At 35.0% G+C, this 6,000-nt stretch overlaps 1 long non-coding RNA gene across 1 annotated transcript in view; it reads left to right on the top strand.

Annotated features, from left to right (window-relative positions):
* Positions 1-1,528: 1,528 nt before the first annotated feature.
* Positions 1,529-6,000, top strand: part of LOC125096339 (uncharacterized) — a 43,905-nt gene continuing 39,433 nt past the window's right edge. Inside the window, exon 1 of the long non-coding RNA XR_007126142.1 lies at positions 1,529-1,668. This is a non-coding gene — a long non-coding RNA (uncharacterized LOC125096339). The remainder of the gene's footprint in view (positions 1,669-6,000) is intronic.

Raw genomic sequence — 6,000 nt, 5'->3', positions numbered from 1 at the left:
GGCAAAGCCCTTTTTGAAAGACAAACAGAACTGAGTATTTACTAGCCAATTGCATCTTTTCTTAGAGGGAGAAACATCAAATGAATAGTATAAATAAATATTACAGCAGAACTCAGATATGGCCTCCGGCTGACAGTAAGGGACATTCTGGTTCATACCAAAAACAACTAGGCAAGACTAATCTAATCTCTAAATTTTAAATTTTAAGTTGATCAATACAATGCATAATCATTGTTTTAAATCAAATAACATTAAAAGATTTATATTAAAAATCAGCAGTCTCCTGAACAATCCAATCCCATTCCCTAGAGATGTTTTCAACTTAACTTGCTGTCTCATTAGCATTTACCTCTAAAATAATATGCTTATAATTACAGTGACATATACCAACTTTGCTAATCAATTACAGTTTATGCTTGTTGTCTTGGCATAATTATTACCAACAGTCTCCTTTACTCTCAAAAGTGTCTTAATGTGATAAATTATGACTACTCTACTTACAATGAATCATCGTGATTTGTTGCTAAAACACAGGGTTAGGGGTCTATAAACTTCCGTTATGGTAGTTGAGCTCTCTTATACCCTCTGCTTTCCCTTGAATTCATCCTCCCAATTGAGCTATAATATTTTGGGTCAAATTCTATAATCAATATTCATCCTATTTTAGTTATGTATAACTTGATGTAACCCAAGTACTTCACGGTGATGTTTTCTTTCTCATATAACTTTTTGTTTTTTTCTGGAGTTAATAATTGCCTCTTTTAAAAATTAAATTTTTGTGCACCTTTATTTTTCCCAGATGCTTTAACAAAGCTATGAAATGCATAAGCAACAATTCTTCCAAATGCTCAAACATGTCAGATGGTTTTTCCCTTGGTTTCATTGTTTCTAGGGCCCTCCATCCTTCTGCTCCAAACCTGTGTGCTCTCTGGACGTGTTGTCCTGGGACTTCTCTTCACATTCTAAAAAATTATTTTTTTCCTTACATTTAAAAACACAGCTGAACAACCTAAGTGTAAAGGCATAATAAATACATTCAAGGAATCAACAAATATGCTTTAGCTAGCTACTGGAGGAATGACTTCAGGAAGTGAAATATGTGAAGAAAGAAGCATAGCATGCTGGTACCCTAATTAATAAAATATCTGAATTTTTTGTTTCTTCCCAAGGAAGCATATGTGGTACTTGCTACACTCTCCAAAAATGACACAATTAAACACTTTGGAACAAAAGAAAAATATAGGGAGATCCATCTTTGTTTTAATCATGATCTAAAACCACAACTCCTTAGTAGTTGTGGAAATATGCTTGAAATTTAGACTATGACAAGAACAAACATTTAAGCAAAAAAACAAATTTACTTGGCAAGAAGTATAGGAATGAAGGTATGTCATCCATCAACACTATTTGGTGATTCATGGATTTAAAAAATCCACTGAATATATAAAGTTGAGCTATGACTTAGCAAGAGATTTTGTTCTGATGTAATGATGCTAATTTTAAACTTTAAACAGCTTGAAAAGTGAGATGAATGTCTGAAATGAAAATCTCAACTGATTCAAAGATAAAGAATATAAAATCAGTACTTTTAGGAAGGAGCCACATTAGCCTTCCTCTCTGCAGACCAACTTCCATTCCAAGAATAATTTTCATCTCTGTCAAAAGCAGGTAAGCTCTTTTTATCAATACTCCTACCTCAACCAACTCATTGTGGTTATCCTATTCCTAAGGTTTTCTATAGAAATGGTACAAGAAAAAAAGCTATTGACTTTCTGCTACCGTATCCAAATTTGTTCATTCATGGAATAATCATTCATTGAGAATCCATATTTCTTGAAGTTCACATTTAACTTTTTCCCCCCTCCTCTTAAATGTATTTAAGTTTTTACTATGTTACTTGTTACTTGTCTTCTCTTTCTTTATATCCTTTCTGGGGATATCCTGAGAGTGACAATAGAATTTTCTTTTATGACTCTTCTCTTTTCCTTCTTTAATCATGTTTCACCATAGACATGTGGACACAGAGGGATGTACATACCCCTTTGCTATTCATTGTGTCCAGATGTGTGGTTTAATTGCATTATCAGTATGCACTATATCAAGAATAGCCTTTATATCAAATATAATAATGTAGATAGTAATCTACAAAAGGATCACATAGCCATGAATTCATGATAACCCTCAAAATAGTTGGAACAAGTATTATTATTCTCTGAGGAAAGCAACTGGGGCCTAAAATATTAAGAGTTTAAAAAAAATCCAAGGTGTTGTCTTATAGATATATTCCAAACTATTTTAGCTACTTTAGTTTGAAAATTCCTAAAGAGCAGGAATTTTATCATTGCAACTATTTATCTACTATATATTTATCATTCAAACATCAATTATTTATAATTATATTATAATTATTTCTAATATTTGTATATGAAGATAAAAAAATCTTCAATGTCTCAGTGGTTGGTGAGAAAGAAAACGAAGTTACTCAAAGGCAAATGATTTAATTGAGGAAGATCTGAATGACTCAAAATGGGTAGTTGCAAAATAGACTTCTCCTACATTGTATGATAAAGAAAGGGAAAAAAAAAGAAAAAAGAAAAGATACTCATAATAACAATTGGAAAAAGGACATATAAAGCTGTATTTTTTAAAAGATACCCAAACAGGGACACCTGGGTGGCTCAGTTGGTTAAGCAGCTGCCTTCGGCTCAGGTCATGATCCCAGCGTCCTGGAATCGAGTCCCACATCGGGCTCCTTGCTTGGCAGGGATCCTGCTTGTCCCTCTGCCTCTGCCTGCCACTCTGTCTGCCTGTGCTCGCTCTCGCTTCTCTCTCTATGACAAATAAATAAATAAAATCTTAAAAAAAAAAAAAAGACACCCAAACAGAGTAGGAAAGTATGTTTTTTTAACATCTGTACTATGAAGATAAGCCACTTGGGGGAAAAGATTAGATCATAAAAAACTTAGAACATATCTTATGAATCAAAGTCAATAATTTCAGCAATGTAGCTAGTTCCTGAGGCAATGGATAAAGTCTAACTATTTAAAAAAGCTTATCCAATTGGATGATGGACTCAGGTAAGTCACCTTGGCATGCACACTGGTCTTTTATCTCAAGCCCTGAACCAGAGATTATTAACCTCTCATAATGCTAGAGATCTTGAGAAGTAAACCTTAAAAAGAATTAAAAATAAATAAAGACAAGTAAGAAAGAAATCTACAGGGGCGTCTGGGTGGCTCAGTTAGTTAAGCAATTGCCTTCAGCTCAGGTCATGATCCCAGAGTCCTGGGACTGAGTCCCGCATTGGTCTCCCGGCTCCACAGGGAGTCTGCTTCTCCCTCTGACTTTCTTCCCTCTCATGCTGTCTCTCACTCTTTCTCTCTCTCTCTCTCAAATAAATAAATAAAATATTTAAAAAGTAGAAAGAAATCTACATATACTGTACAAATACTTTTGTAACAAAGTGTGCTGATCAGTGTTATAATTATTGTAATATTATTTTTGTTTTTCTGTTTTTCAATGTGTTTAGAACATTTAAGAAAATCTAGTATTTTAGACTTGTGGCTTCAGATGAAAGAAAAAATGTTAAGTTTAGCATCAATATTTACATACAGAAATTTAGTTTGTTAAATATATGAAATTTTAATTTATAAGTTATTTTAGTAATGTACGAATATTTGGAGTTTTATTAATTGTCTAACAGTTTCTAAATTGGATTTTAGACAATGTACAAATGGTTAGCATTCTTTTCCTCATACAGGAGTCCTTTGGGTTTTAAGCAAGTTGTTAACAATGATGAAATACTACAAAGTAAGAAAACCCAAACTGTTTTCTGTATCTCCCTACCTCATGAGTAGTCAAAAAACTTAAGGTACTTCAATCACTGAAATGTGCAGATATCATGTACAACATTTAAAAATCAATGTCCCAAGGGAGAGTAGTGTATCCACATTGAACCATTATATTGAAGTGGGGAGACGGAGTTTTGGAACTCTAAGGCACAATTGCCATTAATTTTGTGGGTAGTCCATATTATAGAAATGTTCTCTTTAAGAAACCCTAGATTATACTGGTCTCTGAGTATACTATATTGAGTATAGTTTTTTGCCTATGAACATGAAAACTTTAGGTCATGGCAATTTGTATTAACAAACTATTTTTTTAAGAAGTCTACCTTTTGGGGGTGCCTTTGTGGCTCAGTGGGTTAAAGCCTCTGCCTTCAGCTCAGGTCATGATCCCAGGGTCCTGGGATTGAGCCCTACATCTGGCTCTCTGCTCAGCAGGGAGCCTGCTTTGTCCTCTCTCTCTCTGCCTGCCTCTCTGCCTACTTGTGATCTCTGTCTGTCAAATAAATAAATAAAATCTTTAAAAAAAAAACTTAAAAAAAAAAAAAGAAGAAGAAGAAGTCTACCTTTTGGCTCCAAAGCAGTTGATCTAGAAAAATAATAGTGCAAAGCTCAAAGGACCTAACAATTCCTCAGGGTGAATGTGAAGAATCCTGTGGCCTTATGATGCTTTTTGTTTGTTATACTTTGCTTGATGACAGAAAACGAAGGAAACTCTGTCCAATGAGTTTGAGACATGAAAATTAGAAACATATAGTTTGTGCCAATAGTTTTGGAAGACAAGCAAGAGTGAAAATATGAGGATACTTAAAAATTATTCGCATCTAAAAACAGAAAAAGAAATAATATGTTGCCCATAAATTACAAGTGGCTAATAACATAGTACATAATATAAGCAAATATACCATATCAATGCAAAATTGTCATCCTCCATATTTAAGAACAGTGATTTTTTTTTCTAAAAATAAAATCTGAAAGTTGTACTGTTGGTACTTGAAGTCATTGGTGGAATAGTTACAGTGGCTGCCCACAATCTGTGACTAACCTAGGAAATAAGGCCAGTGCAAGTGTATTCAGCACATTCAAACAACCAAACAAAAACAAACAAAAACAAACAAAAAACATCCACATATACCCTAAGGTTTGTACATACACTTAGAAAATAAAAGGGGGTGCCTGGGTGACTCAGTGGGTTAAGCCTCTGCCTTCGGCTCAGGTCATGATCTCAGGGTCCTGGGATCGAGCCCCTGCATCAGGCTCTCTCCTTGGTGGGGAGCCTGCTTCCCCCTCTCTCTCTGCCTGCCTCTCTGCCTACTTGTGATTTCTCTCTGTCAAATAAATAAATAAAATCTTTAAAAAAAAAAGAAAATAAAGAAAAGTAAAAATGTGGTACCAATATCACAAGCACCATACTGCTTTTTGGCTATTTCTTTAGGCTATGTTCTTGATCTATATCTGAAGGTGAAATCTCTTAGATAAATATGGTGTCAGGGGGACAGGATGAATAGACGGATAGGTTGGAACAGGTGGTGGAGAAATGGAGATATACACTGTATTTAGGATGACCAACGTTGCCCTGGAGCCAGCTCTGATGAGGATCCAACGGCTGACATGTGGTGGATTAATCTGACTCATGCACCTTGTAGCTAATATCACTCTGGGAGATTTCATTCAGGGCCAACTCCTATGACCTCTATTCCATTTTGGATCATTGTTATTAGATTTGGTTAAGTGTCTGCCTTTGGCTCAGGTCATGATCCCATGGTCCTGGGATGGAGCCCCATATCGGACTCCCTGCTCAGCAAGGAGCCTGCTTCTCCCTCTGCCCACTGTTCCCCCTGTTTGTGCCCGCTCTCTCTGTCTCTCTATCTGTGAAATGGATGAATAAAATCTTAAAAAAAAAAAAGATTCATCTTTAGAGCAGTTCTTTGGGTCATACTACCCATGCTTCTCTATTTCTGGTTTTTCATTTCCAGATCCATACAACATTAGATTCTGAAATATTACTATTACCAGCCTCCCATAAAGATAATTTCATTTTCACTAATGTCAGCTCTAAAGCAGTCATGAATTTTACTTTATAACTTTTTCATTTTGAAACAATGTTTCTATTTTGTGACAACAGGTAACATTTGCATGTTTGTTCTCCAACTTC

This window comes from Lutra lutra, chromosome 3 (genome assembly GCF_902655055.1).
Source record: "Lutra lutra chromosome 3, mLutLut1.2, whole genome shotgun sequence".
NCBI lineage: Eukaryota > Metazoa > Chordata > Mammalia > Carnivora > Mustelidae > Lutra > Lutra lutra.
The sequence above is the reverse complement of the archived record's forward strand: the minus strand, read 5'-3'. Positions and strand labels throughout refer to the sequence as shown.